Raw genomic sequence first — 13,772 nt, 5'->3', positions numbered from 1 at the left:
GTTATTATTGTTGAGAGAACTTGCACTAGTGAAAGTATGAACCTTAGGCCTTGTTTTCTATCGTTGCAATACCGTTTATGCTCACTTTTATCATTATTTATCGTGCCGTTTTTATATTTTCAGATTAGAAATAACCATATGTACCATCCATATTGCACTTGTATCACCATCTCTTCGCCGAACTAGTGCACATATACAATTTACCATTCTATTGGTGTGTTGGGGACACGAGAGACTCTTTGTTATTTGGTTGCAGGGTTGTTTAAGAGATACCATCTTCATCCTACGCCTCCTACGGATTGATAAACCTTAGGTCATTCAATTGAAGTAAATTTGCTACTTGATAGGTGGGAACCGATGAACGAGTTCACGCCCGAGGGTGGCCCGATCTTCACGTCGTAGGATCAAATCGGGAGGGATAACAAGCTGCAAGCATCCGGGATAACTAGCTTTATACCTGCCAAGGTTGGATGCAACTCGTACATTGGGATGGCTACCGAAGCTACAAGAACTCCAACCCGCAGTCCGAACAATCGCAGAACCACAAACCGGGACTAATCCGTAGAGCACGAACTAGGGGGAACCAGATGCTCCTTCTCGTGAATCCAAATGAACTCACAAGAGCAAAGGTAGCAAGATCTCTCGGATCTCTCTAGCAGTCTTGTGGCATAAGCTTGTAGCTGATGTTGGAAATATGCCCTAGAGGCAATAATAAATTGATTATTATTATATTTCCTTGTTCATGATAATCGTTTATTATCCATGCTAGAATTGTATTGATAGGAAACTCAGATACATGTGTGGATACATAGACAACACCATGTCCCTAGTAAGCCTCTAGTTGACTAGCTCGTTATTCAATAGATGGTTACGGTTTCCTGACCATGGACATTGGATGTCGTTGATAACGGGATCACATCATTAGGAGAATGATGTGATGGACAAGACCCAATCCTAAGCCTAGCACAAGATCATGTAGTTCGTATGCTAAAGCTTTTCTAATGTCAAGTATCATTTCCTTAGACCATGAGATTGTGCAACTCCCGGATACCGTAGGAGTGCTTTGGGTGTGCCAAACGTCACAACGTAACTGGGTGGCTATAAAGGTACACTACGGGTATCTCTGAAAGTGTCTGTTGGGTTGGCACGAATCGAGATTGGGATTTTGTCACTCCGTGTAAACGGAGAGGTATCTCTGGGCCCACTCGGTAGGACATCATCATAATGTGCACAATGTGACCAAGGGGTTGATCACGGGATGATGTGTTACGGAACGAGTAAAGAGACTTGCCGGTAACGAGATTGAACAAGGTATCGGTATACCGACGATCGAATCTCGGGCAAGTACCATACCGCTAGACAAAGGGAATTGTATACGGGATTGATTGAGTCCTTGACATCGTGGTTCATCCGATGAGATCATCGTGGAACATGTGGGAGCCAACATGGGTATCCAGATCCCGCTGTTGGTTATTGACCGGAGAACATCTCGGTCATGTCTGCATGTCTCCCGAACCCGTAGGGTCTACACACTTAAGGTTCGATGACGCTAGGGTTATAAAGGAAGCTTGTATGTGGTTACCGAATGTTGTTCGGAGTCCCGGATGAGATCCCGGACGTCACGAGGAGTTCCGGAATGGTCCGGAGGTAAAGATTTATATATAGGAAGTCCTGTTTCGGCCATCGGGACAAGTTTCGGGGTCATCGGTATTGTACCGGGACCACCGGAAGGGTCCCGGGGGCCCACCGGGTGGGGCCACCTGCCCCGGGGGGCCACATGGGCTGTAGGGGGTGCGCCTTGGCCTACATGGGCCAAGGGCACCAGCCCCAAGAGGCCCATGCGCCTAGGATACCTAGAAAGGGAGAGTCCTCAAGGGGGAAGGCACCTCCGAGGTGCCTTGGGGAGGATGGACTCCTCCCCCCCTCTTAGCCGCACCCCTTCCTTGGAGGAAGGGGCAAGGCTGCGCCTCCCCCCTCTCCCCTGCCCCTATATATAGTGGAGGGGAGGGAGGGCATCCATACCTGAGCCCTTGGCGCCTCCCTCCCTCCCGTGACACCTCCTCCTCTCCCGTAGGTGCTTGGCGAAGCCCTGCAGGATTGCCACGCTCCTCCATCACCACCACGCCGTTGTGCTGCTGCTGGATGGAGTCTTCCTCAACCTCTCCCTCTCTCCTTGCTGGATCAAGGCGTGGGAGACATCGTCGAGCTGTACGTGTGTTGAACGCGGAGGTGCCGTCCGTTCGGCACTAGGATCATCGGTGATCTGAATCACGACGAGTACGACTCCATCAACCCCGTTCACTTGAACGCTTCCGCTTAGCGATCTACAAGGGTATGTAGATGCACTCTCCTTCCCCTCGTTGCTAGTCTCTCCATAGATAGATCTTGGTGACACGTAGGAAAATTTTGAATTTCTGCTACGTTCCCCAACAGTGGCATCATGAGCTAGGTCTATTGCGTAGATTCTTTGCACGAGTAGAACACAAAGTAGTTGTGGGCGTCGATATTGTTCAATATGCTTGCCGTTACTAGTCTTATCTTGATTCGGCGGCATCGTGGGATGAAGCGGCCCGGACCAACCTTACACGTACGCTTACGTGAGACCGGTTCCACCGACAAACATGCACTAGTTGCATAAGGTGGCTGGCGGGTGTCTGTCTCTCCCACTTTAGTCGGATCGGATTCGATGAAAAGGGTCCTTATGAAGGGTAAATAGCAATTGGCATATCACGTTGTGGTTCATGCGTAGGTAAGAAACGTTCTTGCTAGAAACCCATAGCAGCCACGTAAAACATGCAAACAACAATTAGAGGACGTCTAACTTGTTTTTGCAGGGTATGCTATGTGATGTGATATGGCCAAAAGGATGTGATGAATGATATATGTGATGTATGAGATTGATCATGTTCTTGTAATAGGAATCACGACTTGCATGTCGATGAGTATGACAACCGGCAGGAGCCATAGGAGTTGTCTTTATTTATTTGTGACCTGCGTGTCAACTTAAACGTCATGTAATTACTTTACTTTATTGCTAACCGTTAGCCATAGTAGTAGAAGTAATAGTTGGCGAGGCAACTTCATGAAGACACGATGATGGAGATCATGATGATGGAGATCATGGTGTCATGCCGGTGACGATGATGATCATGGAGCCCCGAAGATGGAGATCAAAAGGAGCAAAGTGATGATGGCCATATCATGTCACTATTTGATTGCATGTGATGTTTATCATGTTTATACATCTTATTTGCTTAGAACGACGGTAGTAAATAAGATGATCCCTTACAACAATTTCAAGAAGTGTTCTCCCCTAACTGTGCACCGTTGCGACAGTTCGTGTTTCGAAGCACCACGTGATGATCGGGTGTTAGATTCTAACGTTCACATACAACGGGTGTAAGACAGATTTACACACGCGAAACACTTAGGGTTAACTTGACGAGCCTAGCATGTACAGACATGGCCTCGGAACACGGAGACCGAAAGGTCGAACATGAGTCGTATAGAAGATACGATCAACATGAAGATGTTCACCGATGATGACTAGTCCGTCTCACGTGATGATCGGACACGGCCTAGTTTGACTCGGATCATGTAATCACTTAGATGACTAGAGGGATGTCTATCTGAGTGGGAGTTCATAAGATGAACTTAATTATCCTGAACATAGTCAAAAGGTTTTTGCAAATTATGTCGTAGCTCACGCTATAGTTCTACTGTTTAGATATGTTCCTAGAGAAAAATTAGTTGAAAGTTGATAGTAGCAATTATGCGGACTAGGTCCGTAAACTGAGGATTGTCCTCATTGCTTCATAGAAGGCTTATGTCCTTAATGCACCGCTCAGTGTGCTGAACCTCGAACGTTGTCTGTGGTTGTTGCGAACATCTGACATACACGTTTTGATAACTACGTGATAGTTCAGTTAAACGGTTTAGAGTTGAGGCACCAAAGACGTTTTTGAAACATCGCGAAACATATGAGATGTTTTGAGGGCTGAAATTGGGATTTCAGGCTCGTGCCCATGTCAAGAGGTATAAGACCTCCGATGACTTTCTTAACCTGCAAACTAAGGAGAAAAGCTCAATTGTTGAGCTTGTGCTCAGATTGTCTGAGTACAACAATCATTTGAATCGAGTGGGAGTTGATCTTCCAGATAAGACAGTGATGGTTCTCCAAAGTCATTGCCACCAAGCTGTTAGAGCTTCGTGATGAACTATAACATATCAGGGATAGATATGATGATCCTTGAGGTATTCGCGATGTTTGACACCGCGAAAGTAGAAATCAAGAAGGAGCATCAATTGTTGATGGTTGGTGAAACCACTAGTTTCAAGAAGGGCAAGGGCAAGAAGGGATACTTCATGAAACGGCAAATCAGCTGCTGCTCTAGTGAAGAAACCCAAGGTAAAACCCAAACCCGAGACTAAGTGCTTCTGTAATAAGGGGAACAACCACTAGAGCAGAATTACCCTAGATACTTGGTAGATAAGAAGGCTGGCAAGGTCGATAGAAGTATATTGGATATACATTGTGTTAATGTGTACTTTGCTAGTACTCCTAGTAGCACCAGGGTATTAGATACCGGTTCGGTTGCTAAGTGTTAGTAACTCGAAACAAAAGGCTACGGAATAAACGGAGACTAGCTAAAGGTGAGCTGACGATATGTGTTGGAAGTTTTTCCAAGCTTGATATGATCAAGCATCGCACGCTCCCTCTACCAAAGAGATTGGTGTTAAACCTAAATAATTGTTATTTGGTGTTTGCGTTGAGCATAGACATGATTGGATTACGTCTATCGCAATACGGTTATTCATTTAAGGAGAATAATGGTTACTCTGTTTATTTGAATAATACCTTCAATGGTCTTACACCTAAAATGAATGGTTTATTAAATCTCGATCGTAGTGATACACATGTTCATGCCAAAAGATAGTAATGATAGTACCACCTACTTGTGGCACTGCCACGTAAGTCATATCGGTATAAAACGCATGAAGAAGCTCCATATTGATGGATCTTTGGGCTCACTCGTTTTTGAAAAGTTTGAGACATGCGAACCATGTCTATTGGTGTATATGCATGAAGAAACTCCATGCAAATGGACCGTTTTGACTCACTTGATTTTGAATCACTTGGGACATGCAAATCATACCACATGGGCAAGATGACTGAAAAGCCTCGTTTTCAGTAAGATGGAACAAGATAGCAACTTGTTGGAAGTAACACATTTTGATGTGTGCAGTCCAATGAGTGCTGAGGCATGCAGTGAATATCGTTATGTTCTTACTTCACAGATGATTCGAGTAGATGTTGAGTATATTTACTTGATGAATCACGAGTCTGAATTATTGAAAGGTTCAAGTAATTTCAGTGTGAAGTTGAAAGATCGTCGTGACAAGAGGATAAAAGATCTATGATATGATCATAGAGATGAATATCTGAATCACGAGTTTGGCACAGAATTAAGACATTGTGGAAATTGTTTCACAACTGATACAGCCTGGAACACCATAGTGTGATGGTGTGTCCAAACGTCATAGTTGCACCCTATTGGATATGGTGCATACCATGATGTCTCTTATCGAGTTACCACTATCGTTCATGGGTTAGGCATTAGAGACAACCACATTCACTTTAAATAGGGCACCACATAATTTCGTTGAGACGACACCGTATGAACTATGGTTTGGAGAAACCTAAGTTGCCGTTTCTTGAAAGTTTGGGGCTGCGACGCTTATGTGAAAAGGTTTCAGGTTGATAAGCTCGAACCCAAAGCAGATAAAATGCATCTTCATAGGACACCCAAAACAGTTGGGTATACCTCCTAATTCAGATCCGAAAGCAATAGGGATTGTTTCTAGAATCGGGTCCTTTCTCGAGGAAAGGTTTCTCTCGAAGAATTGAGTGGGAGGATGGTGGAGACTTGATGAGGTTATTGAACCGTCACTTCAACAAGTGTGTAGCAGGGCACAGGAAGTTGTTCCTGTGGCACCTACACCAATTGAAGTGGAAGCTTATGATAGTGATCATGAAACTTCGGATCAAGTCACTACCAAACCTCGTGGGATGACAAGGATGCGTACTACTTCAGAGTGGTACGTAATCCTGTCTTGGAAGTCATGTTGCTAGACAACAATGAACCTACGAGCTATGGAGAAGCGATGGTGGGCCCGGATTCCGATAAATGGCTCAAGGCCATAAAACCCGAGAGAGGATCCATGTATGAAAACAAAGTGTAGACTTTGGAAGAACTACTTGATGGTCGTAAGGCTGTTAGGTACATATGGATTTTGAAAGGAAGACAGACAATGATGGTAAGTGTCACCATTGAGAAAGCTCGACTTGTCGTTAAGATGTTTTTCGACAAGTTCAAGGAGTTGACTACGATGAGACTTTCTCACTCGTAGCGATGCTAAGAGTCTGTTGGAATTATATTAGCAATTACTGCATTATTTATGAAATCTTGCAGATAGGATGTCAAAACATTGTTTCCTCGACGATTCTTGAGGAAAGGTTGTATGTGATACAACCGGAAGGTTTTGTCTATCCTGAAATATGCTAATAAGTATGCAAAGCTCCAGCAATCCTTCTGAGGACTGGAGTGAGCATCTCGGAGTTGGAATGTATGCTTTGATGATGATCAAAGATTTTGGGTGTATACAAAGTTTATGAGAAACTTGTATTTCCAAAGAAGTGAGTGGGAGCACTATAGAATTTCTGATGAGTATATGTTGTTGACATATTAATGATCAGAAATGACGTAGAATTTCTGGAAAGCATATAGGGTTATTTGGAAAGTGTTTTCAATGGAAAACCTGGATTAAGCTACTTGAACATTGAGCATCAAGATCTATAAGGATAGATCAAAACGCTTAATAGTACTTTCAAATGAGCACATGCCTTGACGTGATCTTGAAGGTGTTCAAGATGGATCAGTCAAAGAAGGAGTTCTTGCCTGAGTTGTAAGGTATGAAGTTAAGACTTAAAGCTCGACCATGGCAGAATAGAGAGAAAGGAACGAAGGTCGTCCCCTATGCTTAAGACATAGGCTCTACAGTATGCTATGCTGTGTACCGCACCTGAAGTGTGCTTTACCATGAGTCAGTCAAGGGGTACAAGAGTGATCCAAGAATGGATCACAGGACAGCGGTCAAAGTTATCCTTAGTAACTAGTGGACTAAGGAATTTTCTCAATTATGGAGGTGGTAAAAGAGTTCGTCGTAAAGGGTTACGTCGATGCAAGCTTAACACCTATCCGGATAGCTCTGAGTAGAGATACCGGATACGTATAATGGAGCAACAATTTAGAATAGCTCCAAGTAGAACAGTTATTTGGAATAGCTCCAAATAGAACGTGGTAGCTGCATCTAGGAGATGACATAGAGATTTGTAAAGCACACACGGATCTGAAAGGTTCAGACCCGTTGACTATAACCTCTCTCACAAGCATAACATGATCAAACCCAGAACTCATCGAGTGTTAATCACATGGTAAATGTGAACTAGATTATTGACTCTAGTAAACTCTTTGGGTGTTAGTCACATGGGGATGTGACCTTGAGTGTTAATCACATATCGATGTGAACTAGATTATTGACTCTAGTGCAAGTGGGAGACTGTTGGAAATATGCCCTAGAGGCAATAATAAATTGATTATTATTATATTTCCTTGTTCATGATAATCGTTTATTATCCATGCTAGAATTGTATTGATAGGAAACTCAGATACATGTGTGGATACATAGACAACACCATGTCCCTAGTAAGCCTCTAGTTGACTAGCTCGTTAATCAATAGATGGTTACGGTTTCCTGACCATGGACATTGGATGTCGTTGATAACGGGATCACATCATTAGGAGAATGATGTGATGGACAAGACCCAATCCTAAGCCTAGCACAAGATCATGTAGTTCGTATGCTAAAGCTTTTCTAATGTCAAGTATCATTTCCTTAGACCATGAGATTGTGCAACTCCCGGATACCGTAGGAGTGCTTTGGGTGTGCCAAACGTCACAACGTAACTGGGTGGCTATAAAGGTACACTACGGGTATCTCTGAAAGTGTCTGTTGGGTTGGCACGAATCGAGATTGGGATTTTGTCACTCCGTGTAAACGGAGAGGTATCTCTGGGCCCACTCGGTAGGACATCATCATAATGTGCACAATGTGACCAAGGGGTTGATCACGGGATGATGTGTTACGGAACGAGTAAAGAGACTTGCCGGTAACGAGATTGAACAAGGTATCGGTATACCGACGATCGAATCTCGGGCAAGTACCATACCGCTAGACAAAGGGAATTGTATACGGGATTGATTGAGTCCTTGACATCGTGGTTCATCCGATGAGATCATCGTGGAACATGTGGGAGCCAACATGGGTATCCAGATCCCGCTGTTGGTTATTGACCGGAGAACATCTCGGTCATGTCTGCATGTCTCCCGAACCCGTAGGGTCTACACACTTAAGGTTCGATGACGCTAGGGTTATAAAGGAAGCTTGTATGTGGTTACCGAATGTTGTTCGGAGTCCCGGATGAGATCCCGGACGTCACGAGGAGTTCCGGAATGGTCCGGAGGTAAAGATTTATATATAGGAAGTCCTGTTTCGGCCATCGGGACAAGTTTCGGGGTCATCGGTATTGTACCGGGACCACCGGAAGGGTCCCGGGGGCCCACCGGGTGGGGCCACCTGCCCCGGGGGGCCACATGGGCTGTAGGGGGTGCGCCTTGGCCTACATGGGCCAAGGGCACCAGCCCCAAGAGGCCCATGCGCCTAGGGAACCCTAGAGGGAAGAGTCCTCAAGGGGGAAGGCACCTCCGAGGTGCCTTGGGGAGGATGGACTCCTCCCCCCCTCTTAGCCGCACCCCTTCCTTGGAGGAAGGGGCAAGGCTGCGCCTCCCCCCTCTCCCCTGCCCCTATATATAGTGGAGGGGAGGGAGGGCATCCATACCTGAGCCCTTGGCGCCTCCCTCCCTCCCGTGACACCTCCTCCTCTCCCGTAGGTGCTTGGCGAAGCCCTGCAGGATTGCCACGCTCCTCCATCACCACCACGCCGTTGTGCTGCTGCTGGATGGAGTCTTCCTCAACCTCTCCCTCTCTCCTTGCTGGATCAAGGCGTGGGAGACATCGTCGAGCTGTACGTGTGTTGAACGCGGAGGTGCCGTCCGTTCGGCACTAGGATCATCGGTGATCTGAATCACGACGAGTACGACTCCATCAACCCCGTTCACTTGAACGCTTCCGCTTAGCGATATACAAGGGTATGTAGATGCACTCTCCTTCCCCTCGTTGCTAGTCTCTCCATAGATAGATCTTGGTGACACGTAGGAAAATTTTGAATTTCTGCTACGTTCCCCAACAGCTGAATGGTTTGACAAAAGGTTTTCCTAGAGGATGGGGGAGATGGGGTTCTATAGCAGGGACAACCCCCCTTAGCTAGGTGTGAAAATGGTTTCAAAAGTAAGCAGGTTTGCATGGCTTCCTTGGGTGAATAAGCAATCAACTTTGGGAGTTGTTGAAGAGCTCCTCGAAAATTCGCGAAGTCTTGACAGGCTGGATACCTTCCACGAGAATGACTAGTACTTTTGACTCACAACTCCAAATGATGTGAGGTTTTTTGCATTGGAAAGATAATTTGATTTAGCTTCTGTTGATGTACCCCTATGGCCCCGTCTGTCCATCATGTGGGTGTGGCACACCAAAATATCAGAGGTAAAAACTGACAACATCAGCTTCAATTGAGACTTGTTTTCTCCAAACTTGTTCCTCCAAACCAGTTGCTTCAAGAGCTCATAGGTTGTTGGGTTTCTTCCTTGTGATACCTAAGTTCAATCAACAAAAATGGAGATGAAAGTGCAGCCATGTATTCAAGATTATAGTATGAACTTAAGTTAGCGTTCACCTGGCCATATGTTTGCTTGATTCAGCTTAGTAATTCTTTCCAACTAAATTGTGCACTTTTCTGAAATGTCATGTATGATGTACCCATGTGCTCATCATCCTCCCTTCCTTGATGAAGAGTCGTCCTCGACTCTCTTTGATCTACAAAAGTTAAGTAGAAGGGAAGTACATAATATGCATGCAAAGGAATAATGCAATCCCCATTTGTCGCTTTCACCTTTGAATTGTGTTGCATCTGATCATATACTTGTTTGTCACAACTTGGAGTTTGTCCACGGATGATTGATGTTGTTTCAATGACCGACATGTCCTCATCATCCCCCCTCTCTTGAAAAGGAGTTGTCCTCCACTCTACCTGGTCATAATACAAAAGAAAGTAGGGCGATACCAAATGATAATGCGAAGGTTCCATGATATAGAGAATTTTAGTTTTCAACTTTGCTATCTTATGGACGATGACGTACAACATGATGTTTTATTCGACTTAGGAGTTCCTTCCAGCAAACATTTTCATGGAGCACAAATTTATAAACAACCATAACCATATTCATATAAGCCTCCCTCTTTAGGAGAAAAGTCGTCCTTGACTTCATTTGGTCTACAAAATTATGGCACGAGGACAATACAAAATGACTAGGAAAACAAAATGATGAATAATCATGTGCAACATTCAGTTTTATTGGATCTTTAATAGCCTCTTCAAGATTAACAAAATCATATTGTTGGATGGATGATTTACCAAACAATTTTTCTCTAATGTTATCACGCCATTGCTTCAAAAACTCATAAGTGCATACCTTTTGCTTCATAAAAATGGAAGATCCTTTTTGTTTTACCTCATTGAGTACTTGAATGCCTTTCCGAAAATCAATCTGCACACATGCACCTTGTGTAGTTTGTTGGGTTTCTTCCTTCTGATACCTAAGTTCAACCAACAACAATGGAGAGGAAAGTGCAGCCATGTATTCAAGATTATAGTATGAAGTTAAGTTAGTGTTCACCTGGCCATATGTTTGCTTGATTCGGCTTATTAATTCTTTCCAACTAAATTGTGCGCTTTTCTGAAATGTCATGTATGATGTACCCATGTGCTCATCACTACTGTCCAACAAACCTCTGCACTTGGAGGCCCAACAATGTCTACAAGAAGAAGATTGTGTAGTAGACATCAGAGGGCTTCTAAATCAGCACCATTACTTTCCCGATGAAGTGTGAGTAGTTTACCATAGACCTTCGGGTCCATAGTTATTAGCTAGATGGCTTCTTCTCTCTCTTTGGTTCTCAATACCATGTTCTCCTTGTTGTTCTTGGATATCTATTCGATGTAATATTCTTTTGTAGTGTGTTTGCCAAGATCCGATGAATTGTGGATTTATGAACAGATTATCTATGAATATTATTTTGTTCTTATCCGAATTCTTATATGGATGATTTGATATATTTGCAAGTCTCTTCGAATTATCTGTTTAGTTTGGCCTACTAGATTGATCTTTCTTGTAATGGGATAAGTGCTTAGCTTTGGGTTCAATCTTGTGGTGTCCTTTTCAAGTGACTGTAGGGGCAGCAAGGCACGTATTGTATTGTTGCCATCGAGGATAAAAAGTTGGGGTTTTCATCATATTGCTTTAGTTAATTCCTCTACATCATGTCATCTTACTTAATGCGTTACTCCGTTCTTTATGAACTTAATGCTCTAGATGCATGCTGGATAGTGGTCGATTTGTGGAGTAATAGTAGTAGATGCAGGCAGGAGTCAGTCTACTTGACACGGACGTGATGCCTATGTTCATGATCATTGCCTTAGATATTGTCATAACTATGCGCTTTTCTATCAATTGCTCAGCAGTAATTTGTTCACCCACCATAATATTTGCTATCTTGAGATAAGCCACTAGTGAAACCTATGGCCCCCGGGTCTCTTTTCCATATTATTTAATCTCATTTACATCTTACTAGTTTCGGATCTACTATTTTGCAATCTTTTACTTTTCGATCTATAAACCAAAAATACCAAAATATTTATTTTACCATTTATCTATCTCTATCAGATCTCACTTTTGCAAGTGACCGTGAAGGGATTGACAACCCCTTTATCGCGTTGGGTGCAAGTTCTTGATTGTTTGTGTAGGTATTCAGTTACTTGTGCGTTGTCTCCTACTGGATTGATACCTTGGTTCTCAAAACAGAGGGAAATACTTATTCTACTTTTCTGCATCACCATTTCCTCTTCAAGGAAAACCAACGCAAGCTCAAGAGGTAGCAAGAAGGATTTCTAGCGTCGTTGCCAGGGAGATCTACGTCAAGTCAATCCATACCAAGTACACATCATAAACTCTTCTCCCTTGCATTACATTATTCGCCATTCACCTCTCATTTTCCTCTCCCTCACTTCTAAAATGATTTTCAAAAACCTTTGCCTTTTCTTCGCCCCTCTTCTATTCATCTCTTTTTGCTTGCTTCTTGTGTGCTTGTGTGTTGGATTGATTGCTTTTTCACGATGGCTCAAGATGATACTAAATTGTGTGAATTTTCCAATACCAACAACAATGATTTATTAGCACTCTGATTGCTCCCACTACTAATGCTGAATCTTGTGAAATTAATGCTGCTTTGTTGAATCTTGTTATGAAATATCAATTTTCTGGCCTTCCAAGTGAAGATGATGCATCCCATCTAAACAATTTCATTGATTTGTGCGATATGCAAAAGAAGAAAAATATGGATAATGATATTGTTAAATTGAAGCTATTTTCATTTTCGCTTAGAGATCGTGCTAAAACTTGGTTCTCGTCTTTTCCCAAAAATAGTATTGATTCGTGGAATAAGTGTAAAGATGCTTTCATCTCTAAGTACTTTCCTCCCGCTAAGATCATCTCCCTTAGGAACGATATTATGAATTTTAAGCAACTTGATCATCAGCATGTTGCACAATCTTGGGAGAGGATGAAATTGATGATACGTAATTGCCCTACACATGGTTTGAATTTGTGGATGATTATACAAAAAAATTATACTAGATTGAATTTTGCTTCTAGAAATCTTGTAGATTCAGCCGCGGGAGGCACTTCTATGGAAATCACTTTAGGAGAGGCTACTAAGCTCCTAGATAATATTATGGTTAATTATTCTCAATGGCACACCGAAGATCCACTAGTAAAAGAGTTCATGCGATTGAAGAGATTAATGTTTTGAGTGGAAAGATGGATGAACTTATGAAATTATTTGCTAATAAAAGTGTTTCTTCTGATCCTAATGATATGCCTTTGTCCACTTTGATTTAGAATAATAATGAATCTATGAATGTGAATTTTGTTGGTAGGAACAATTTTGGTAACAACGCGTATAGAGGCAATTTTAATCCTAGGCCATTTCCTAGTAATTCCTCTAATAATTATGGTAATTCCTACAAATAATCTTATGGAAATTTTAATAAGATGCCCTCTGATTTTGAGAATAGTGTTAAATAATTTATGAGTTTGCAAAAGAATTTCAATGCTTTGATTGAAGAAAATTTTCTCAAGATTGATGATTTAGCTAGGAACGTGGATAGAATTTCTCTTGATGTTGATTCTTTGAAACTTAGATCTATCCCACCTAAGCATGATATCAATGAGTCTCTCAAATCCATGAGAATTTCCATTGATGAGTGCAAAGAAAGAACCGCTAAGATGCGTGCAAAAAAAGATTGATTTGTAAAAGCGTGTTCTTCTAGTTTTCATGATAATAACGATGAAGATCTAAATTGATTGATGCAACTCCTATTAAATCTTTGTTTTCCAATATGAATCTTGATAAAGATGGGACTGGAGATGAGTCAACTTTAGTTAAAAGGCATCCCAATGATTCAGAGTTTTTAGATCTAG

The sequence above is a fragment of the Triticum aestivum genome, chromosome 2B (genome assembly GCF_018294505.1).
Source record: "Triticum aestivum cultivar Chinese Spring chromosome 2B, IWGSC CS RefSeq v2.1, whole genome shotgun sequence".
Taxonomy (NCBI): Eukaryota; Viridiplantae; Streptophyta; class Magnoliopsida; order Poales; family Poaceae; genus Triticum; species Triticum aestivum.
This window is presented reverse-complemented; position numbering follows the sequence as displayed.